General features: G+C 42.3%; 1 protein-coding gene across 2 annotated transcripts in view; it reads left to right on the top strand.

Annotated features, from left to right (window-relative positions):
- The first annotated feature begins 13,679 nt into the window (after positions 1-13,679).
- SLC52A3 (solute carrier family 52 member 3) overlaps positions 13,680-24,674 on the top strand; it is a 38,320-nt gene continuing 27,325 nt past the window's right edge. For both annotated transcript variants that reach the window (XM_004463981.4, XM_058286835.1), the window contains exon 1: positions 13,680-13,714. The gene's annotated coding sequence lies outside the window, so the exon portion shown is untranslated. The remainder of the gene's footprint in view (positions 13,715-24,674) is intronic.

The following is a 24,674-nucleotide window of genomic DNA, read 5'->3' on the forward strand; positions in this document are numbered from 1 at the left end:
ACCCCAGGAGCTATTCTGTGAGCAGAATTGGAAGCTCCAATTTCCAAAAACATGGGAGGAGGAGACTGTTGGCTATCGATTTCAGCTACTGATTGGTAGACTCAGATGGCTAAGGAATAACCCTAGAAACAGCTAAAGAGTGAATTTGTCCAAGTCGGAAAAAGGCTGGTGGCCGCCATTTTCACTCCACCCCCAGCCTGAGGGGAAGCCGGCCTGACCAAATATGACAGTGATGGTGGGAACCCCTGTCTTTCTCCCAGATCAGCCTGCAGCCCTAGCCTAGGCTTCGGTCCCACCTCTGGCAGGGAGGAGGCTGGCTAGCTCAGCACCAGTCTATCCAGGTAATTGAGGGTACCTTTGGCTGGCACAAACTGAATAATTAAATATCTACTGGGGCAACTGCGGTCATCTTGGACCTGCACTACATAGATTGCTGCCCACACCTGCAGCTCCATCTATACCCCACGCAGGGGAGAAAGGGCGTGAAATTTCATCAGTCTCTCTGGGCAACTACAATCTAGGCCTGCACAACTTGGATTATTCCACACAACTGTGACTCTGTCCCTACCTCTGGGAAAGGAGAAAGTAGGGAGAAGCTTCATCCTTCCCTGGGACAATGAGGGCAGCTTAAGCCTCCACAGCTTAGAGCACCAATTACATCCTTGGGTCCTACTGCCCAACCAGCAAGGGAGAAAGGGCAGGAAGCCCTAAACTAAAGAGAAAAACTGCACACAGAATAAATACTCTTAATCCAGATGCCAACACACCAACCAAAAATTACAATCCACACCAAGAAACAGGAAGATAATAGCCCAGTTAAAGGAACAAGATAAGCCTCCAGATTGCATAAAGGAATTGAGACAACTAATCATAGATGTTCAAACAAATCTCCTTAATAAATTCAATGAAATGGCTAAAGAGATTAAGGATATTAAGAAGACACTGGATGAGCTCAAAGAAGAGTTTGAAAACATGCATAGAAAAACAGCAGATCTTATGGGAATGAAAGATGCAATAAATGAAATTTTAAAAACATTGGAATCATATAATAGCAGATTTCAGGAAATAGAAGAAAGATTGGTGAGCTTGAAAAAATGACCTCTGAAAGTGAACATACAAAAGAACAGGTGAAGAAAAGAATGGAAAAAATTGAACAAGGTCTCAGAGATCTAAATGACAGCCAGAGATGTGCAAACATACATGTCATGGGTGTCCCAGAAAGAGAAGAGAAGGGAAAAGGGGCAGAAGGAATATTTAAAGAAATAATGTTAGAAAATTTCCCAAACCTACTGAAGGACAAGATATCCATGTCCAGGAAGCACAGCGTACTCCCATCCAAAAAAATCCGAATAGACCAACTCCGAGACATATACTAATCAGAATGTCAAATGCCAAAGACAAAGAGAGAATTCTGAGAATAGCAAGAGAAAAGCAATGCATAACATAAAAGGAATACCCAATAAGTTTAAGGGCTGATTTCTCACCAGAAACCATGGAGGCAAGAAGACAGTGGTATGATATATTTAAGATCTATGAGAGAAGTACTTCCAGCCAAGAATTTTATATCCAGCAAGACTGTCTTTCAAAAATGAGGGCAAGATTAGAATACTCACAGATAAACAGAAACTGAGAGAATTTCTAAGCAAAAGACCAGACTTTCAGGAAATACTAAAGAGTGTGCTAGAGCCTGAAAAGAAAAGACAGGAGAGAGAGGCCTGGAAGAGAGTCTAGAAATGAAGCTTATATCAATAAGTAAAAGTGTCAAAAGAGTGGTGAAAATAAATATGACAGATAAAACTCAAGTAGTCAGGAATAAATTTAACCAATAATGTAAAGCAGTTGTATTCAAGAAACTGCAACCCAATGTTAAAAGAAATAAAAAAAGTCCTAAATAACTGGAAGAACATTCCACGCTCATGGATTGGAAGACTAAATACCATTAAGATGTCAATTCTACTCAAACTGATATACAGATTCAATGCAACCCTGATAAAAATTCCACCAGCATTAAAAAAAAAAAAAAAAGGAAAACACAATTATCAAATTTATTTGGAAGGGTAAGGGATCCTGAATAGCCAGAAACATCACAAAAGGAAAAGTGAACCCTCATCTCTGGACTTTAAATCATACTAGCAAGCTATAGTGGTAAAAATGCATGGTACTGACATAAAGACAGATAACATAGACCAATGGAACCAAACTAATGGCTCAGAAACAGACCCTCACATGTATGGTCAAGTGATTTTTGACTAGCCTGTCAAACCCACACAGCTTGGGCAGAACAGTCCATTCAGCAAAATGGTGCTAAAAGAACTGGTTATCTATAGCCAAAAGAAGGAAAGAGGACCCCTCTCTTACACCTTATCCAAAAATTAACTCAAAATGGATCAAAACCCTAAAAATGAAAACAAGGACCATAAAACTTCTAGAAGAAATTGTAGGAAAATATCTTGAAGACCTGGTGGTAAGTGGTGGATACTTAATGGAGATAAGAGAAGGACTGGACTGAAATGGACTAATGATGCTTATTGTATGTCAAAGTTTTCATTAGCTTTACTGTAAAAGTGTGGAAATGTATAGAATGGATGGTAAAAATAGTAATAGCTAGTTTTGTAAATAGGGATGTGGCTGAAAATTTTAGTCTAGTGATGTAAATACCAATTGACAGAATGCTAGAGAATAATCTAGGAACTGAATAACACAGTAAACCCAAGAGGTGGATGAGAATTGTGGTTGGTGGTAAATATGTGAGAGTGTCTCTTTGTGGGCTAGAGCAAATGTATATTACTACTGCAGGGTGTTGGGAACGCATGGGAAAAACACAGCTGGAATGACCTATGGACTGTGGTTAGCAGTAATAATATTCTTTCATCTATGCCAAAGACGTACTGTGCTGATAATGGGGCAATATGGAAAAATGTGAGCCAAATGTACACTGTGGACGCGGTAACAATCAGATGATATTATCTTATCTATAACAAATGTTCCACCACAGTGTGGTGTGTTGATAGAGGGGTGTTGCTTGGGAATTCTGCATATGTGCATGATTGTTTTATAAGTTTACAACTTCTGTCATAAAAAATTTATTTAAAAAATAATAATAAGATGTGTTGGGGGAAAAACACACTAAATGTAAGATAAGGACTATAATTAGTAGTAAGATTTTGACAATGTTCTTTCGTAATTTGTAACAAATGTCTCACCACAATGCAGGGCTTTGGTGGAGGGTTGATGTATGGGACCCCTGTATGATGTTATGCATGTTTGCTCTCTAAGTTCACAACTTTTACTATACACTTAATTGTTTATGTGTGTTCATATATAAATGACATAAAGATAATGATAGGGAGGGTTGGGGGAAAATACTTTGGTTAGTAGTAATATTTTGACAATGCTCTTTAATCATTAGTTAAAAAGGTTTAACAACAGTGTAAGGTGTTGGTGGTAGGGTGAGTTATGAGAGTCCTGTATGATGTTACATATGTTTGTTTTGTAAGTTCACAACTATTATTATACACTTAATGTTTATGTATGTGTGTGATATATTTCAATAAATTAATTTTTAAAAATGATGTAGTTAAAAGATATTTAAAGATAAGGGAGAAATGCTCAGGATGTATTAAATGGGGGAAAAGCACATATTCTCAAAGCAGTATGTATAGCATAAGTGTAGTAAATACATAAACAGATATCATATTGTATTGGTATAATTATTTATAACAGCAGTTAATTTCTTCTTTGCTTTTGTGGATTTTCCAAATTTCTGACATTTGACTGTGTCAAGAAAAATCATTTTTAAAGGGGTTAGAATAATTAAACTCTAATGGCCCTTCAAGGTGAGGAAATTTTCTGTGAATCCCTGGGTCTTAGACATTGCTCAATTTGGAGCCAGCTTCTCTTTCTGTTCTAGGTGGTATCTTTCATTCTTTCATTGACTAGTCAATGGCTGAGCGGTTAACTTTGTGCATAACTTGGGCAAGCCCTGGAAGGGCGGGCACTTAATAATATGTCAGTAGCTAACAGTGATTGCATACCCTGGCGTGGGCACCAACCAAATCAGAGCAGACACCTGTGAGCACCAGGTAGTAGGAAACCCAGCACTATATTCTCTGCTAGACTATGCTCGAAGCTTTACACAGATTATTTCATTTGACTTCATTACAATCTGAGTAGAGAGACCCTAATATTTCCATTTTATAGATGAGAGATCTAAGATCCAGAAGCAGCACTCTGATCCACTCTTACGTTCCTTCATAAATATGCAAGAACTGTTTGGTGGCAGTGACAGCAGCAGCAGTGAGAAAAGGCAAAGAGGGTCCTATAATCCTATAAGGTACAAGACAAAACTTGTATGTTACATGTTTTGGCAACTTTACGCAGCCTGATACTTATACAACTTGGGACTTTAAGAAAAAGAACACATGGGAAACAGACTTTGGCCCAGTGGTTAGGGCGTCTGTCTACCACATGGGAGGTCCGCAGTTCAAGCCCCGGGCCTCCTTGACCCGTGTGCAGCTGGCCCATGCGCAGTGCTGATGCGCGCAAGGAGTGCCCTGCCACGCAGGGTGTCCCCCGCGTAGGGGAGCCCCACGTGCAAGGAGTGCACCCATAAGGAGAGCCGCCCAGCGCGAAGGAGGGAGCAGCCTGCCAAGGAACGGCGCCGCACACACTTCCTGTGCCGCTGACGACAACAGAAGCGGACAAAGAAACAAGACGCAGCAAAAAGACACAGAAAATAGACAACCGGGGGAGGGGAGAAGGAAGGAAGGGAGGGAGGGAGGGAGGGAGGGAGGGAGGGAACACAAAACTACAAATATAAAATTAAGCATTTAATAAATATTTGGCTAGAAAGATACAAAGAAAGCACAACAAATGACAAAGTATTAAAAGATGACAAATTCTTCAAACTTTATAAGACCCAGAAAAATGACATTATTTTTAATTAATTACCTATTTGACATACCTCTATAATTCTTTTCACACACTAGCTTCTGGCTCCATGTATACGTTTCATACCTTTCCTCTATTACCCACATACTTCCGGCGTTGTGAGCTGTCAGGCCATTCATATCGATATAACCTCTAACCATGTACCTTTATGTCACAACACCGGTTGGGTAAGTATCTGTGTTAGGTATATTCCTGGAAGCCATTCTTATACCAGGTCAGTTAGTAATAATTTATTCACAAAAGCAACTGGAAAAACCATAAATATATACAACCAAACCCAAGTTAAATGTGACCCCGTTCAAAGTCCCCTTAGCCAGACACCCAACACCACCTGAAACAAAGAGAAGTTGGAGCAGAAAGAGATGGTGATTTTAACAGAATGTTAAAATATCTTCGCTTGGCAAAGTTTACAAAAGCATATGACCACGTGAATACATTGCTAGGGTCCCTCCCAGAGCTCAGTTTCCCCATCATTAAAATGAGAACAGCCACAGTGGTGTCGTGGGCATATTCTTTTCTGGGATGTTGTATTGCTTTCATCAGGGGCTGGGAGATCTTTGATATGCCTTGATGAAAGGCCCTGCTGACCATGACATCTTCAAAGATTTCCTTTGCCCTGTGCACCCTCAGGCTGAAAACAAGCAAATCAGAACAAAAACTCTAAGGCTTATTCCCAGATTAGGAAAGTGAGACCAACAAGAGTTTTCTCATGGAAGAGAGATAATTGGGGCACAGTCAGATTCTAGAATTCTGGACATCTTCACATGTCAACAGCGTATGGGTGAGATCCCCGATCACCAAGAATTTGTTAAGCACCTGGTGCCAATTCAGAGTGATTGACAGTGTCCCAGCCCCTGTCGTCCCCCACCTTGGGGTGGGGGAAGAAGAACAAGAAGGTGGAGAAACTGTCATTAACTGCACTCAGAACAAAGGGAGCTGGGCGGTACTTATGGCCTCATCCTGACCCAGCACGAGTTGAACAAAGATAACATCTCACCCTGTTGATGGGCCAGTGGCTCCGTCAGAATGTGGGTTTTGTCTCCTCCAGAAGGCTGACCTTGGCAGTTTTTTCTCCACTCAGCTCAAAACTGAGATGAAATCAGCCTCAGATGTCAGCTCTGTGTCTTCTATGCACCCATTGCTGTATTTTATTTTGTTTTATTTGATTTAAAGAGTGTTTCCTCCATACTTATTTGCTTGCATCTAACTTCTCTGAGAGTGACAGCTACTGGGGTGACTGGGGCACAGGAGAGGGAGGAAAGCTTTTTAGAAAATACTTTTTATGCCTCTTGGATTTTGTATCTTGTAAATGTACTACCTATTTTTAAAAAAATAACAGGGACAGATATATCTCAAATGGTTGAATGCCTGCTTCCCATGTTCAAGGACCTGGGTATGATCTCCAGTACCTCCTCAAAACCAAAAAAAACCAAAAAACAAAAACAAACAAATGAAAAAACCAACTTTCCTTGGGAGCAGGTGTAGCTCAGTGACTGAGTGCCTGCTTCCATGTACGAGGTCCTGGGTTCAATCCCCAGTACCTCCTAAAAAAAAAGAATAGTGGGAAGATGGCTCAGATTAGGCAGGCAGGGCTGAATTCTCTCACAAAAACAATGGAGAAAGAGCCAAAAGCTGCCCAAGGGAATTGCTTTTGGTGTCAGCAGATCAAGACAGTGCTACACAATTCCCAGGAGGGTAAGGGACAGAGAAATGAAGAACCAGAAACAACAAAAGTGAGTTACCATGGCTGCAGACTTGGCCCAGTGGTTAGGGTGTCTGTCTACCACATGGGAGGTCCGAGGTTCAAACCCCGGGCCTCCTTGACCCGTGTGGAGCTGGCCCATACGCAGTGCTGATGTGCGCAAGGAGTGCAGTGCCACGCAGGGGTGTCCCCCGCGTATGGGAGCCCCACACGCAAGGAGTGCGCCCTGTAAGGAGAGCCGCCCAGTGCGAAAGAAAGTGCAGCCTGCCCAGGAATGGTGCCGCACACATGGAGAGCTGACACAACAAGATGACACAATGAAAAGAAACACAGATTCCTGTGCTGTGGACAAAGAAGGCGATGCAGCAAATAGACACAGAGAACAGACAACCAGGGTGGGGGTGGGGGGTGGGGGGTGGGAAGGGAGAGAGATAAATAAATAAATAAATCTTAAAAAAAAAAAACCTGGCTGACTGAGAGGGAAGAGACATCTTCCTCCCTGTCAGCTATTACAAGCATAAAGGGAGAGGGAGTCAGGGGACTTTTCTTCAGTGGTTTTGGCCAGCAGAGCCCACTTTGAATCTCAGCTCTGGCCAGACTAAAATCCAGGAAAACTGAGATTGAAAGATCTCCACAGAAAGGTGCACCATTTGCTGACCATTCTGGAATTAGCATAGACAAAGCTGCTTCTGGTTCTCTCTGTACCCTAACTCCTAGAAGAAAATCTATGCTGCATTAATGAGTCCCTGTCCTGATTTTGATAACTTAAGCTGGGTAATTTTAAAGATTTGGAATTAGCTGACCCAAATATCAAAGAAGAGCTGTGCAAAAGCAAACAGTAGGCAAGAGAGAGAAATTGGCTATCAGAGTAAATTCACCAACATATTCAGATTCCTAGACATCTGCAAAAATTACAAGCCATACTAGGAAGCAGGAAGAGATAGCCCAGGCAAAGAAACAGAAGAAATATTCTGAAGAGATAGAGGACTTAAGACAAATAATTAATGATGATCACATGACTCTGCTAAATCAATTCAAAGAATTGAAAGAAAATATGGCTAAAGAGATAAGAAATATTAAGAAGACACTGGGTGAGCATAAAGAACAATTTAAAAGCCTGCAAAGAAAAGTAACAAAGATCATGGGAATGAAAGACAAAATGGATAAGATTAAAAATACATTAGAGGCACATAAGAGAAGATTTGAATTTTTTGAAGACAGAATTAGTGATTTCAAAGACAGAACACCTCAACTAGAAAAAACAGGAGAACAGAAAGAGAATGGAACAGAGTCTCAGGAATTGTGAATGACAAAGCGAAATACACAAATATATGCATTATCAGTGTCCCAGAAACAAAAGAATGCAAAAGGGGCAGAAAGAATATTTGATGAAATAATGACTGAAAACTTCCCAACCTGTATGAAAGACACAAATATCAATATCCAAGAAGGACAATACATTCCCAACAGAATAAATCTGAATAGACCTACCCAGAGACACATACTTTTCAGAATGACAAATATCAGAGATAAAGAGAGTATTCTGAAACTGGCAAGAGGAAAGCAAAGCATCACATACAAGGGAACCCAAATAAGATTAAATACAAACCTCTCATCAGAAACCATGGAGGAGAGAAGAAAGTGGTGTTGCAACAAAGCCAGGAGTTCTGAACCACAGAAAGACCCAAAACCCACACTCCAGAGAGATGGATGAGCAGTTTTATTACACACAGGCCCAGAGGAGAGTTAATCTCCAAATTCTGAGCCCTGTTTTTCAGTTTTCATAGGTCTTTTGTAGGATTTCAGGTGGGATCAGCATAACTTTTGCTCATTGCTAGGCGAAATTTTGCAAGCAGGGTCACAGAAGCAGGATGCAGCTGCAAGGTTGTGGGCTGATGTACAGAAGTGGCAGGGGAGGGGAGTCACTCATTTGATATCTTTCTACTAGGCCATGTTTTCACAGGTTGATTTACAGAAATGGGGCAGGAGTTATTTATTTGATATTCTCCTGCAAGGCCATGCCCTCACAGACTGATCCACAGAAGCAGGGGTAGGAGTGGCTTGTTAGATATTTTTGCAAGGTTATGCTTTTTATTTCTTAACAATTCCCCCCTTTAGCACCCCTATAATTTTTATAGGGCATTACTCAAGTTAAGTGGAAAAACAACTTAAGGTAGTAAAGCACTCTACACGACACAAGTACACTATTAAGATTAGTGTCCTTTCAGCGACACCCCAGTCTCTGGGAGCTGTAGCTGTCAGTCCAGTTCTAAACAGCAAGACAAACAGTTCACAGTGGAGTAGGAACCAAAGGGAACAGGATTTCATCTAGTCAGGTGACGGTGATTCTCAGTGGCTCCGGGCGAATCAGATTTTCAAGCGATAGTCAGGTACAGGGTGAGTTGTCCAGTTGTTTTGTTTTTCATTGGAGTGCGCCCTTTTAACTCTAGTATGATGAATCCTAAGGGCCAATACTTGAAAATTTGAGAACAGTGGGGATGACAAGGAGAACAGTATGTGGGCCCACCCAGGTAGGCCTCTTTTTCCAAAACTAGGTCTCCGGGTAAATGTGGGTGTACTGATGGCTTAATGGGATGGAATCCCAAAACAGGACAGTTCTGTGTATTTTGGCTAGGGTTTTTTAACTGCTGGAGGATAGAATACTGGCCAATTTTTCCTAGGAGCCTGGAGATTTCCCTTAAAGGTTTGAATAATTGAGGGCGGTTGTTTAAACAGAACTTCAAAAGGTGAAAAGCCTGAGGGTTTGGGGGTGCAGTCTGACTTTAAGAAAGGCTAATGGGAGTAGATTTACTCACGGGAGGCCAGTTTTTTTATTTTTTTTACAGACCTTGGCTAGGGTGGTTTTGAAGGTTTGATTTATGCATTTTACTTTCCCTGAGCTATGGGCCTATATGCTGTGTGATGTTTTCACTTAAGTCCTCACATTTTGCTAGCTCTTGGACGACAGCTGCCGCGAAAGCCTGGCCACTGTTGCTGCTTATGGATAAAGGTATCCCGGTGCTGGAGAACTATTTCTTGGAGTAAAGCTATAGTTACATTTCTCGTTCTTCAGTGCGGGTGGGAAAGGCCTTGACCCAGCCCGCGGAGGCGCACATTATTACTAATAAGTACTTATACTTTTGACTTGGTTTTATTTCTGTAAAGGCCGCTGTTAAGTTTTTAAAAGGGGCAGTTCCTACGTGTTGGACGCCAGCCGGGGCTGGGGAACTGTGGGAGGGGCTGTTTTTAGCACAGGCTTGGCAACGGCTGCTAACAGTGGTGAGAGCAAGGTCATCCAGGCAATGCAGTCGTGTTTTTCGAGCAGGGTTCCTGAAACAATCTTTCCCAGGCCGGCGAGCTGGTGGTATTGTTGAACCAGGGTGTAGGCGGCGCCCTCTGGAATGAAGACTTGGCTATCCGGGAGTAGCCAGCTTCCCTCCGGGGCTGGTGCCCTCCTTCTCTCTTTGCCCACTCCTGTTCCTCCTGGGTATAGTTTAATTTTTCAATGTGTTGTTTTAAAAGGCACAGGTGAGGCACTGGCAGTGGGGCTTGCAGTTTGAGGGCTTTCTTTTTGCTTGTTTGTTTGTTAAGAGTGTGCCAGAATTTATTTTTGTAACTGTGCTGTAAGTTCGCATGTGTTTCAAAGTAAAAAGTTCGAAAATAAAAGTGTGCCAACATATAGCAAATCTACAAAGACTGAGAGAAATTGCTTTGTGGGTTTTTTTTTGTTTTGTTTTTTGTTTTGTTTTGTTTTGCTTTCAACTCTCTGTCCAAACACAAGCTGAACATATTTTAAACCTTCAGCAATCAAAAACAGCCCTCTATCACTCCCAATCCTTGTACAATTTTCCCTTACACTGTCTTTTCATGGGTTTTTTTCCTCATTTAAAAAAATGTTTTAATGTTACATTCAAAAAATATAAGAGGTTTCCATATACCCCCACCCTCCCTCACCCCACTCCTCCCACATCAAAAACCCCCCCACATCAAAAACCCCCTCCACCACCACGGCACACTCATTGCACTTGGCAAACACACCCAGAGCACTGCCGCACCACAGGAATAACGGTCCATATTGTAGTTTACACTCTCTCCCAGTCCACCCAGTGGGTTATGGCAGTATGTTTAATGTCCAGCATCTGTCCCTGCAACATCATTCAGGACAACTCCAAATCCCAAAAACGCCCCTAAATCACATCTCTTCTTCCCTCTCCCTGCCCCCAGCAACTACCATGGCCACTTTCTCCACATCAATGCTATAATTTCTTCCATTACTAGTCACAATAGTTCCATAGTAGAATATCAGTAAGTCCACTCTAATCCATATTTTATTCCTCCATCCTGTGGACCCTGGGATGGTGATGTCTACTCCACCTCTATATCAAGCGGGGACTTAGATCCCACATGGTTGATGGATGGAATTCTCCTTCTTGCTCTTGGTTCCTTGGTGTGGTGGCTGGCCATTTTCACCTCCCTGTTAGCTGGCCTGGGTAAGTCCAATGAACCAGAGGGTAGGAGTTGCAAGACTGCTGAGGCTCAGGGCCCAGCTGGCACATGGACATCCAGAGATTCAAGTCTCCTGAGTATATACCAACACTAGCACCAACCACAGGTTCAGTAAAAGTGACAGGAGGCATGTGTAGAAAGGTCACCTCTGAGTCCAACTCCATCATACGTAGGAACACAATTCCAAAGTAGGGCCCACTGACACGGTATTGAATTCCAGAGCCATTTGTCATGACCTGTGGGTCTCTATAGCCCTCAGGACAACCAGTACCTGGGTTGTATCTGCTTTGGCTGTCTCTGGGGTTCTGCTGAGGCGTGCATAAGCGTAACCCCCCTGATGACCTCCCGATTCTTTTTTGAAGACTCTTAGCCATATAAACTGATTTGTCTTTGCCATTTCCCGCTTTTATTCAAGGCCAAAAAAGCAGTTTTTAACACATGATCCTACATGTAGCCTGATATATCCTGCTGGTCTGAGTTGATTCTTTTATTCAAGGTCTTTTTCTAGTTACATTACCAGCTGGTGCTTGGTAGTAATCCGTCGGTGCCAGAGAGACTCATCCCCGGGTGTCATGTCCCACGCTGGGGGGAAGATAATGAATGCATTTACATGCTGCGTTCGCTTAGAGAGTGGCCACATTTGAGCAACATGGAGGCTCTCAGGAGGTAACTCTCAGGCATCCTGTAACTCTAGGCCTCGTTTGTACTTCAGGCACACAGGCTCATAAGCATAGTCATCAGTATCAAGGGCTCATTGTTGGACCATCCTTCTTTGTTGGTCTTTGCCCTTGCACTTGGGGGGTTCTTGCTGTTCCATTGGGAAATGGCTAAGAACTCAGTACTCCCTCAGTTGTCTTCAGTAATTGTAACTACTATGAAAATACCCAACATATATCCAAACATTTTTATGTACCCATGCTCTGGAGAACTCCCTCCCAACCATGTGACCCCAATCAATAGCACCCCACACCAGTGTTCCTCCCCTGCCATAGTTGAACCTCTCTGTGGTCTAAAACTTCTTCAAATATGAAGCCTAAATACTGCCAAATTCAATTAATAGGAAAATCAAATATAGTGATGGATTTAAAAATTAGAAATAGAATACATACTAATTTAGAAAAACTAAAATAGAGTAAAAATAAATTGGGGTATTAAAAAATGAAAAATATTATAAAGATTTGTTTTTGACATTTTGCATTTCATCACTGCAATAGGTGTTTCTCTGCATGTACGGTGGCAAGGCAATTTCTTTCATTTCTTCTTCAGTGTCTATATCATTGCTTTTTTTTCCTAATTTTTAATTTTGTCTTTACAAAAATTTTAGATCACAGTAATTCACATACACAATATAGGGGATTCCCATATATCCAACTTCAAACTTTTCACCCTTCCCCAGCAATGATCCCTTTACATGTTCATGTTATATTTGCTGCCTCTGTTGTACAGATATTGAAACATAGCTTTCAGACATGGTTCCATTTTGGTTTACATTATGATTTATATTTTAGATTGTACAATTTTCTAAATTTTTAGTTACTTTGTGTTTTACTTTTTATGGTTTACATTTTAGCCTATAGACTTTTATACATTTTTGGTGTAATTTAACATGTCCTATATCTATCACTGCACAATACTACGAAACACTTCCACTCCCCCCAGTTACCCTGATTCCATCTATTCTGTACCTCTCTCCCCTCCCCTCAGGGCCCACAGTGACAATCAATCTTGAAGGACCAGATTCACATATACTTGCAACAATCCTGAGGACTTGACATACTAGACTGCCCTAACCTATTGGGAGCCACCAATTCTCTTGAGAGACACAATGCCCTCTGTTTGAGAACAGCAGTCCTCTCCTGGATGTGGGTACACCTTCACACCCATTGTATAGGTCTCCACCCAATGACATAACACACTATGACAAAATGAGCACTCACGCACTCTCTAGAAGCCTGCCCCTGTGCCAGATGCCCCACCTTAAACAACTTAAACGGGTAATCCTTCCTTATATTTTCTAAAGAGTTTTCTCAACATTATAGTTTAACCACATACCTGATAATCTCCCATGTTCAAATGTTCCCCCCAGCCCCCCCCCCCAATCCCTTGGGCCATCTGACCCATCCTCCCAACCCTAGCCCCCCTCAAGCCCACAAAGCCCCACCCAAAGGTATCCCTATGCCCCCATTTATCCTTTCTCTATACTTGCAGTCTGAAGACTTCTTTTTTTTCCCCTTTGGCTGCCTGTTGAGCCATTTTAATAGCTAGTGTATTTTTTAGTAACTGCGTTTGTTTTTTTCTGATGTCCTTGACAATGGATGAGGGCAACCCAGGCTGGCTTCCAGATTGCCTCCAATAGTTGAAGGATTTATTTTTTATTTTTTATTTCTCTTCTCCCTGCAGTTAGGAATCCCCTCTGCTTATAAATTGCCCCACGGATATGTGCAGTAGCAAATGCACACTTAGAGTCCGTGTAAATGTTTACTGTTTGCCTAGTGACCAGTTGTAGGGTTTAAATTAGTGCCCAGAGTTTTGCTTGCTGTGCAGACTACCTTTCAGGTAGGGGAGCTGCTTTAATTACTTATTTAACTGTGGTGACTGAATATTTAGTAAGCCTCTTTTCATTTCTGATAAAACTGCTGCTGTTTGTGAACAGGGTTTGATCTGGGCAAGGAAGCGGTCTGTCCTGGAGGTTGGAACAACTGATGTACACCTTTTTGTCATTTCTCATCAATTGTGTTCAGGAGTTCCTCTTTCAGTCTGCAGGAAAGTGGCAGGATTTAGGAAAAGAGGTGGGAGAGTTTTTGAAGCTCTGCAGGAGCTGAGTCCAAGTTAATCGAGTCCCCCCTCCCCTTTTTTTTTTTTTTGAGCTTGGGATTCTCCTACTTAAAAGTAAATAGTGACCTACTCTGGGTAGCTACCCACAGGCAGAAAAAAACATCTTTTAAATCCAGACACATAAACCAGGTGGCCCCAGGCAGTACTGGCAGCAGCAGGGAGTTCCAGGGTGAAGTATTCCCCCCTTTTTGGGGTGGCCTTTCTCGGTTGGTTGGGTCTGGATTTTTAAGGCTGCTGCTAATATGGAGACCTGCTGTTTTATTTGCTTTTTGCTTCCCCCTCAGCAGTTTTGTTCTGATTGACGAATACTTTGCGATTTTGAGGAGCTGGAAGATGTTTATCTCTGCAAACCCATCTAGCTTTTGAAGTTTTTGTCTGATATCTGGCGCAGCCTGTGCGGTGAAAGCTGCATTGACCATCCTCTGGCTTTCTGGTGCCTCTGGGTCAAAGAGGGTGTAGATCCTGAAGGCCTCACAGAGTTGCTCATAGAAATCTCCCGGAGGGCCTTCAGGCTTTTGAGTGACGGAAGCCGTTTTGGACATGTTTGTGGGCTGCCTTGCTCCTTTCCATACCCCCCGGAGGAGGGCTTCTCGATCCCGCTGAAGGGCAGCCGCCCCTGATCTGGGTTAAAGTTCCAGGCCTGTTGTGCTTCCAGTGCCGCCTCTCAGGCCCACTCCTCTGGCTCCAAAATACCTGCGGGTTCTCACAACCGCCTTCTGGCCTCCTTGAGGATCTGGCGTGTCTCCTCCATATTGAACAGGGTCAGGAGGAGTTGGCGCAATCATCCCAAGTGGGGTGGTGGTTTGGAAAATGGACTCCATGAGGTCGACAAGAGCCTGAGGCTTTTCTGAATATGAAGGGGTGTGGTGCTTCCAGTTTAAAACATCTGTAGTTGTGAAGGCTGATAAAGCAGGATTGGCCTCCTCGGTTGGACAGTCCCATCTGCACCAATCTGGGCTGGGCCCTGTGTTTCACGGAGGGGCATCTGAAGTGCAGGCTGTGCCGACCAGTCTTCTTGCCAAAGGGGTCTCAGGATCCCCCTCGGGGGAGGCTGACAGGCCTGGGGAAACTGAAGGTGCAGGAGTCTCTGGGAGATCTGCTGCAGAGGTGCCGGGACAGGGAGATGCCCTGGAATGGCTGGAACATGAGGCAGGGGTCAACTCTCTTCCTCCAGAGGTCCTTGTAGAATAATAAGCCTTCAAGGTCTGGCTGTCTAAGCTACTAGGACCCTGCTCTGACCCTTCCTTTCACAGAGAATTGAACCTAAGGGGGCAGGGTTTGGGCAATTTTTGACCAGGAATTGACGTGGGGAACCTGCTCAGGGTGGCCGGGGGCTTCAGTGACTGCCTGCCAAACTGCACGAACCTTGGCCACCTCCAGGGTTCTCTCTGAGGGCTAGTTAACACTACACTTAGGCCACTCTACTTTGCAGAGTCTGGAGAGTTCTGGGGGACATATGGATACTATAATCTCCAGAAAAGTCTTTCTTGAAGTTTTTTAAACATACACTCCAAGGCTATGAGTTTGGACTGTGATGATCCCATCCCTGAACATTGTTGCAGGACAAAGGAGGGGAGCCTCCCACAAGGCCCCACAGATGCCCATCTGTCCACATCTCTCGCAAGAACTTAGGCTCGTCTTAGCAAAGGCATCTGTGTAGAGTCCGGATTAGCCGTTATGGCATACGGCGTAGCTGCAGAGTGCAGGCTGGGGCCCACTCGGACTCCATAGCGCAGGCATGGACTCCATAGCACAAACCGGATCGGCAGAGGCAAGCCTCTGCATTCCCCATTCATTCACCGAATCCCTCAGAGGTTACACAGTCCCACCCAAGGGACTCCTTATCCTGGAATCTCAAATCTCGAGATTTTGGGAGGTGACCAGTCTCCCCTTCCATCCGGAGAACGGCCTGACTGGGACTCAGAACCCCCAGGTTTTGCCTTTCTGACATTTCCTTATGTTCAGTCCACCTCTCCACCAAGTCAGTCCAGGGTGGAGGACACGGCCCACTGGGATCCTTTCCCCAAAGAAGGCCCCGTCAAGGGGACAGGTGGTGCCGCCTTGTTCATGTGGAGATCTCCACTGGCCACATCCGCCAGTCCCAAACCGGAGGCTCAAAAGGCCAGCACGGTTGGGTCTCCCAGTCAGGGAACCAAATGTTGCAGCAAAGCCAGGAGTTCGGAACCACAGGAAAACCCAAAACCGCACTCCAGAGAAATGGATGACAGGTTTTATTACATGCAGGCTCAGAGGAGAGTTAATCTTCAAATTCTGAGCCCTGTTTTTCAGTTTTCATAGGTTTATATAAGATTTCAGGTAGGATCAGCATAACTTTTGCTCATTGGTTAATGCGTTGCTAGGAGAAATTTTGCAAGCAGGGTTACAGATGCAGAATGCAGGTGCAAGGTTGTGGGCTGATTTACAGAAGCAGGGTGGGGGGACTCACTTGTTTGATATCTTTCTACTAGGCCATGTTTTCACAGGCTGATTTACAGAAATAGGGGGCAGGAGTTATTTATTTGATATTCTCCAGTGAGGTCTTGCCATCACAGGCCAATCCACAGAAGCAGAGGCAGGAGTGACTTGTTAGACATTTTTGCAAGGTTATGCTTTTCATTTCTTAACAATGGTATGATGTATTTAAGGTACTGAAAGAGAAAAACTGCCAGCCAAGAATTCTGTATCCAACAAAACTGTCCTTCAAAAATGAAGGTGAGTTCAAAGTCTTCACAAACAAACAAAAACTGACAGGATATATTACCAAAAGTCTAGAATTACAAGAGATAGCCTAAAAGGAGTGGTGCAGCCTGAAAGGATAAAACATGGGTGAAAGACTTGGAGAAGAGTGTAAATATGAAGATTATTAGAAAGGGTAAATTACAGGGTAAAAAGACAGATAATAAAATGATATGACAACAGAGAGCCAAAGGACAAAATGGATGAAGTAATGTCTTTAGAGTAATAGCACGGAATGTTAATGACTTGAACTCTCCAATCAAAAGACATAGACTGATAGATGGATAAAAAAAAAATATGAGCCATCTATATGTTGTCTACAAGAGACCCCCCTCAGTCATAAGGACACAACCAGGTTAAAAGTGAAAGGTTGGAAAAAGGTATTCCATGCAAATAGTAACCAAAAAAGAGCTGGAGTAGCGATTTTAATATCAGACAAAATATATTTTAAATGCGAAACTGTTATAAGGGATGCACCCCCAAACAGCAGGATATACATTCTTCAAGTACTTATGGCTCCTTCTTCAGGATAGACCATATGTTGGGTCACAAGACAAGTCTCAATAAATTTTAAAGCATTGAAATGATACAAAACATTTTCTCTGATCATAATGGAATGAAGCTGGAAATAAAAAATGGATGGAAAAAGGGAAAATTAATAAATATATGAAGATTAAACAACACCCTCTTTAATAATCAGTGGGTCAAAGAAGAAATTGCAAGAGAATTCAGTAAATATCTTGAAACAAATGAAAATGAGAACAGAACATATCAAAACTTATGGGTCACAAAGGCAGTGCTGAGAGGGTAATTTATAGACCTCAATGCTTAAATTTAAAAAGAAGAAAGAGCTAAAATTGAATATCTAACTGCATACCAGGAGGAACTAGAAAAAGAACAGCCAGCTAATCCCAAACCAAGCCAAAGGAATAAATAGTAAAGATCAGAGCAGAAATAAATGAAATGGAGAACAAAAAAACAAAAACAGAAATAATAGAGCATCAACAAAACCAAAAGTTAGTTCTTAAAGAAGATCAATAAAATGGAAAAACCCTTAGTTAGGCTAACAACAAAAAAAGAGAGGAGACAAAAAGAAAATCAAAAATGAAAAGGGGGACATTACCACTGACACTGCAGAAATGAGAGAAATCATAAAAAAGGATACTGCAAACAACTGTACACCATAAAACTAGACAAAGTAAATGATGGACAAATTCCTAGAAACACACAAACTGTCTATACTGACCCTAAAAGAAACAGAAGACTGCAACAAACCAGTCACAAGTGAAAAGATTTTTACAGTCATCAAAAACTTCCCAAAGATGAAAATCCAAGGACCAGATGGCTTCACAGGTGAATTCTACCAATCATTCAAAGATGATCTAATACTGATCTTGCTCAAGATCTTCTGAAGAATTGAACAGGAAAGAATACTACCAAACTCCTTCTATAAAGCCAACATCATCTTAATACCAAAACCTGATAAATATACTATGATAAAAGAAAATTTGAGACCAATATCTCTAATGAATATGATGCAAAAATCCTCAACAAAATACTGGTAAACCAAATCCAAAAGCACATAAAAGAATTATACACCACAATCAAATGGGTTTTATACCAGGTATGCAAGAGTGATTCAACACAAGAAAATCAATTAGTATAATAAACCACATTAATAAATTGAAGATGAAAAATCACATGATCCTCTCTATTGATGCTGAAAACACATTTAACAAAATACAGCACCCTTTCTTGATTAAAAAAAAAAAACACCCCAAAAGATAGGAATAGAAGGAAGCTTTCTTAATATGGTAAAGTGCATATATGAAAAACCTATAGCTGGCATTGTATTCAAGGTGAAAGACTGAAAGCTTTCCTGCTGAGATCAGGAACAAGACAAGAATGCCCACTGTCACTACTGTTATTCAATATTGTGCTAAAAGTTCTAGCTAGAGCCATTGGCTAGACTAAGAAATAAAAGGCACCCAAACAGGAAAGGAAGAAGTAAAACTCCCACTATTTGCTGATAATATGGTCCTATATCTAGAAAATCTTGACTAGCGAAAAATGTCTTGAAAAAGAACCAAGTTAAAGGACTCTCACTTTCTGACTTTAAGTCATATTACTTAGCTGCAATGATAAAAACAACATGATACTGGCATAAAGACCAAATCAAGAACTCAGAAATAGACCCCCACATCTATAGTCAAGTGATTTTTGACAATGCTGTTAAGCCCACTCAGCTTGGCCAGAGCAGTCTATTCAACCAACAGTGCTAGAAGATCTAGGAGCCATATCTAAAAGAAAGAAAGAGGACCCCTATTTCACACCTTATACAAAAGTTTACTCAAATTGGATCAAGGACTAAATATAAAAGAAACAACCTAGGGAAACGGACTTTGGCCCAGTGGTTAGGGCGTCCATCTACCATATGGGAGGTCCGCGGTTCAAACCCCGGGCCTCCTTGACCCGTGTGGAGCTGGCCATGCGCAGTGCTGATGAGCGCAAGGAGTGCCGCGCCACGCAAGGGTGTCCCCCGCGTGGGGGAGCCCCACGCGCAAGGAGTGCGCCCATGAGGAAAGCCGCCCAGCGTGAAAAGAAAGTGCAGCCTGCCCAGGAATGGCGCCGCCCACACTTCCCGTGCCGCTGACGACAACAGAAGCGGACAAAGAAACAAGACGCAGCAAATAGACACCAAGAACAGACAACCAGGGGAGGGGGGGGAATTAAATAAATAAATAAATCTTTTAAAAAAAATAAAATAAAATAAAAAAAAATAAAAATAAAAATAAAAAAAAAAGAAAGAAACAACCTAAAACTCCTAGAAGAAAATGTAGGAAACCATCTTCACGATCTTGTGGTAGCGGTGGGGGAAGATTCACACAATAACCAAAAGAATATCAAATTCCCACCCAGGGGAGCTCTGCCACATTCTTTAGGGGAGCAACAAGAATGCCCCAAGTATGAGGACAATGACTTGTAAAGAAGGATGGTTTATGAAAGGGCCTTTGATAATGATGCCTATGCTTATGAGCCCTTGCTCTTGAAATGGAAACTTAGCCTAGTGACATAGGGTGCCTAAAAGTTACCTACTGGGGGCCTTCTTGTTGCTCCAAGGTGGCCTCTCTCTAAGCCAAACTCAGCATATAAGAGCAGTAACTTCCCCCCAGCATGGGACATGACTCCCAGGGATAAGCCTCCCTGGCATAGGGGATTGCTACCAAGTACCAACAAGCAATGCATCTGGGGGAGAAAAACAACAACAGAAAAACAGACCTTGATGAAAAGGGGGGAAAGCTAAAGACAAATGAGTTTGTATGGCTAAGAGACTTCAAAGTGAGTTGAGAGGCCATCCCAGAGGTAGCACTTATGCACATCTCAACAGGATCTCACTGACAGCCAAAATATATACTACCCCAAATAGCAAAGCTCCTCAGGGATATGGAGACATCCAGACACCATAGTCAAGGCAGATAACTCAGAAATTTGGTCCCTTACTAGTGGGCCCTAACCTGGTGTTTATGCTCCCCAGTGTGATAGAGTTAGACTCAGCAGTAGTTTCCCTATGTATGACTCTTCTGTCCTTCTATTTGAACCTATAATTAGTACTAGAGTTGGTAGGTGTACATCCAAGAGACTTAAATCTTTGAGCTGTCCAGGTGCCAGCTGAGCCCTGAATCTCAACAGAGTTGCAACACCTACTCTCCAATTCAATGGACTCACCCAGGACAACTAAAGGGGAGGAGACAATGGACAAAAAACATACCAAGGAACCAAGAGTGCCTATAACTGCAAGCAAGAGAGTCCCATACATCAACTGTATGGGATTGAAGCCCACCTCATTAATGGTGAAGTGGGCATCACCATCCCAGAATACTCAGGATTGAGAAACAGACCATGGACTAAAATCAACTTACTAGCACTCTACCATAGACTTATTGTGATTCTGGCAATGAAAGAAATACCATTGTTGTGGAGGCAGTGACCTATGGAAGTTCTGGGGTTAGAGAGAGGGAAAAATAGGTATAATAAGGAGACATTTTGGGGACTTGGGAATCACCCTGAATGATAGTACAATGACAAATACAGGCTGTTATATAACTGGCCTCAACCCATAGAGTCGAATAGAAAAGAGTGAAAACTACAGTGTAAACTATAATTCATGCTTAGTGGCAATGCCCCAAAATGTGTTTATCAGTTGAAGCGAAGGTGCCACACTGATGAAAGATGTTGTTGCTAATATGAGAAAATGTGGGAGGTATGGGGAGAGGGGCATCTGGTAATCCCCTATATATTCTCTGTAACATTTGTGTAATTGAAGTATCTTTTTAAAAATAAAAAAAAAGTGAAGAAAAAAAAGATCTTGTGGTAGACAGTAGTTCTTCAACCTCACACCCAAAGCATGAACAACAGAAGAAAAAATAGATAAATGGGACCTCCTCAAAATTAAACACTTTTCACCTCAAAGGACTTTGTCAAAAGGGTAAGAAGGTAGCTGACTCAATTGAAGAAAATATTTGGAAATAAGATATCCAATGAGGGTTTAATATCCCTGATGTATAAAGTGATCACACAACTCAACAATAAATAAGACAAACTACCTGATTTTAAAATGGGCAAAAGACAATTGACCAAAGAAGAAATACAAATGACAAAGAAATACATGGGAAAATGTTCAACACTACTAGTCATTAGGGAAATGCAAATCAAAACTACAATGAGCTATCTTTGCACACTTATTAGACTGGCCATTATTAAAAAGTTGGAAAGCTGTAAATGTTGGAGACAATGTGGAGAGATAGGAATGCTTAATCACTGTTGGTGGGAATGTAAAATGGTACAGCCACTGTGGAGGACTGTTTTGTGGTTCCTAAGGAAGTTGAATATAGACTTGCCTTGTGACCCAGTAACACCATACCCAGTAACACTATACCCAGGGAACTGAGAGCAGTGGCACAAATAGAATCTGTACACCAGTGTTCATAGTGGCATTTTTCACAATTGCCAAAAGTTGGAAACAACCCAGGTGTCCTTCAACTGATGAATGGATAAACAAATTGTGATGCATACACAGTGGAATATTATGCACCAATAAAAAGATATGAAGTCAAAGTAAATGACAACATGGATGAACTTTGAGGACATTATGTTGGGTGAAGCAAGCCAGACGCAAAAGGACAAATACTGTATGATTGTGCTATTATGAACTAAATATATTATGTAAACTCATGGAATTAATATTGGAATATAGGTCACCAGAAAATAGAATGAGGGTAGAGAATGGAAAGCTGATGGTTAATCTGTGCAGAACAGGTTAAAAAGTTGTTTGTAAATCTTTGGAAATGAATGGAAATGGTGAAAACACATCATGGCGTTTATGACGGGCAGAGCTATTATATGTGTACGACAGTGGATGAAAGGCAAAATCTGAAGACATATTTATTACTAGAAGGAAAGCTAAAAAATGTAACTTGGGACTATATAACATTGTGAAATCTTATGTAAAATACAAATATGGGTGATGTTGCAAATATAACACTGTTTTTACAAAATATAAATACAAATAAAGTAAAGAGAAGGAAACAGAATAGCAGTTACGTACAGCAGGGGAAATAGAGAGATTGAAAGGCTATGACTTTTGTTTGGTTGGTTGGTTGGTTTTTGTTTTTTAGTAGTATTATTATTTTTACTGGAATAATGAAAATTCTCTAAAAATGACTGAAGTGATGAAAGCACAACTATGTTTTACACTGAAAACCATTGATTGTACACTTTGGATGAATCAATGCTTTATTAAGATGTATCAGTAAAATTGATTTGTTAAAAAAAATGAAACAAGTAGCTGTGGAAAACAGTTTGGTGGGTCCTCAAAAAGTTAAACAAAGAATTTCCATATTACCCAGCAATTCCACTCCTTGGAATATACCCAAAAGATTTAAAAAGAGATACTCAAAGAAACATTTGTCCCCCAATATTCACAGCAGCATTAACCACAGGGACCACAAAGCAGAAACAACTCAACTGTCCAACAACTGTTGAATGGATAAACAAAATGTGGTATAGCCACACAGTGGAATGTTATTCAGCTGTATAAAGGAATGAAGTTCTGATAGTTGCTACATGAAAAAAACACAAAGACATCACCCTAAGTGAAAGAAGCTAGACACAAAAGGTCACATAGTATATGATTCCATTTATGTGAAATGTCCAGAATAGGTCAATCCATAGAGCTAGAAAGCAGAGTGGTGGTTGCCAGGGAATTGGGAGAGAGGAAATTGGGAGTAACTGCGGAATGGGACGGGGTTTGCTTTGGGGGGATGAAAATGTTGTGGAGCTGGATAGAGGTGGTGGCTGCACAACATGTACTAAATGCTGCTGAATTGTTCACTTAAAAATGGTTAGTCTCATGTTCTGTGAATTTCACCCCCGTAAAAAAAATTTTAATAGATAATGTTTATAAGGATATTCTATGAGTGAACAAAATAGCAGTGAACTAAGGAAAATATAGCCAAGTACCTCTAAGCAACATGGGCAAGATGGTAAATGGGGATGTCCTTCCAGGAGGAAAATAGTGTCACATGGAAAAAAACAACAAAAAACCTAAGTGCTGTGTCTATGGGCCTGTACTCTGACCCAGCAACTGCACTTTTAGAAACCTACCCTAAGTGAATAATGGAGATGGAGAAAGATTTAATAACAAGAACGGTTACCACAGTATGGCTAGTAGCTAAAATTAAAAAAAAAAATAGGAGGGTAGCAGGTGTAGTTTAGTTGGTTGAGTGCCTGCTTCATTCCCCAGTGCCTCCGGAAAAAAAAAAAGAAAAAAGAAAGGGAAACAACCTAATTGCCTGACAACAGGGCAATGGTAAGTGCAGCTGGAACTGGAATGGAATACTCTACAGCCGTTGAAAAGGATGTTTTTGAAGACTATGGAAAATGTTTGGAAAGATGTTTAAACAGCATATCTCTCCATTCATTCATTCCAGAAATACATTTACTGAACACCTACTATGTGGCAGGCCTGGTTTTAGGTGCTGGAGGTACAGCACCTGCTGTCATGGAGCCAACATTCCAGGTGGGGAGACAGACGTAGTGAATGTGTAACGCTGGACTGACCTGGACCGAGTGGGCTCTTGGACCGTGGCAGCCCAGAGGAGAGATGTCCCCCCAGCCTGAGTGCGTGCCGCTGCCTGAGCTGGAAGCCGCAGGCCCAGTCGGACTCTCCCAGTGAGTCCTGGCCTTGGTGGTGCAGGGGAATCCTGACATCTGGGCCGACCCCAGGGAGTCACTGGACACTGGGACTTGCCAAAGTCCCTGGGTGTTATCTAATGTTCCTTAAGAAATCATCACAAAATTTAGTGGCTTAAGACAATAATCTTTCCTCTCTCTCAAAGTTTCTTTCAGACAAGACTTGGGGAAGGGCTGGGCTTAGCTGCTCTCACTAAGGGTCTCCCGTGAGGTCTCGCCTAAGGCCTGACGAGGCTGGTTCATGAACACAGCAGGCAAGTCAGCGCAGACGGAGGCGGGGGCCTCGGTCCCTCTCCACCGGCTTCTCCCCGGGGCTGCCTGAGCACCCTCAGGCCCTGGCACCTCGGTCCCTCTCCCCTGGCTTCTCTCCGGGGCTGCCTGAGCACCCTCAGGCCCTGGCACGGGCTTCCCTGAGAACCAGCAATCCAGAGATCAAGCTGTGATAGCTGCAGTGACACAGCCTCTGGAGTCACTTGTCATATTCATTGGTCTGGTAGGTGGGAAGCAAGAGACACTGGGAAAGATCCTCTACCACTCAGGTTACTCCAACATCTAGCCAGCGCTGAGGACAGCCGAGACTGCCAGCCCCATGGCCGAGGAAATGGGGCGAGTGGGAAAGAGGGGTCAGCCAGAGTCACGGCAAGGCCCTTCGGCTTCTGAGCTTCAGTCTCCCCACCTGTAGGGTGGGAGGTAA

This window comes from Dasypus novemcinctus, chromosome 24 (assembly GCF_030445035.2).
Source record: "Dasypus novemcinctus isolate mDasNov1 chromosome 24, mDasNov1.1.hap2, whole genome shotgun sequence".
NCBI classification, from domain to species: domain Eukaryota; kingdom Metazoa; phylum Chordata; class Mammalia; order Cingulata; family Dasypodidae; genus Dasypus; species Dasypus novemcinctus.